Source organism: Buceros rhinoceros, unplaced genomic scaffold, assembly GCF_000710305.1.
Source record: "Buceros rhinoceros silvestris isolate BGI_N320 unplaced genomic scaffold, ASM71030v1 scaffold30779, whole genome shotgun sequence".
Lineage (NCBI taxonomy): Eukaryota > Metazoa > Chordata > Aves > Bucerotiformes > Bucerotidae > Buceros > Buceros rhinoceros.
In genome coordinates, this window is record NW_010430237.1 from 3702 (window position 1) to 4059 (window position 358).

General features: G+C 64.2%; 1 protein-coding gene across 1 annotated transcript in view; it reads right to left on the reverse strand.

The window, feature by feature from the left end:
• FADS6 (fatty acid desaturase 6) overlaps window positions 1-358 on the reverse strand; it is a 4849-nt gene that overhangs the window by 1491 nt on the left and 3000 nt on the right. The gene's annotated exons all lie outside the window — the stretch shown is intronic.

Genomic DNA, 358 nt, shown 5'->3' on the forward strand with positions numbered 1-358 from the left:
GTTGTCCCGCAGAGCCCGTAAGGACCCCCGAGCCTCTGCCCTGCCAGCACAGCACGCTTGAGCCACCAACCTTTTGCCATCCCAGGACCTGTAATACCAGCTGGGCCACACTCGCAAACACACCTAGTTCTGCAAGCCACTGCACAGGACATCATCCTCCAGCCCTTCCCACCCATCAGCCCTGACATTCTCCCAGGGCCTCCACTTTCCACCCCAGCACCACCAGCCTGATCCTTCCTGTGACGACATCGGCACGAGAAACTTGACAGCCGAGGCTGCTTGCCTTGAGCTGACACAAGCCCCAGCCGGCAGCGGCAGGGGTGCGGCACCCGGCACGCGCGGGGGGCGGGGCCTCTCC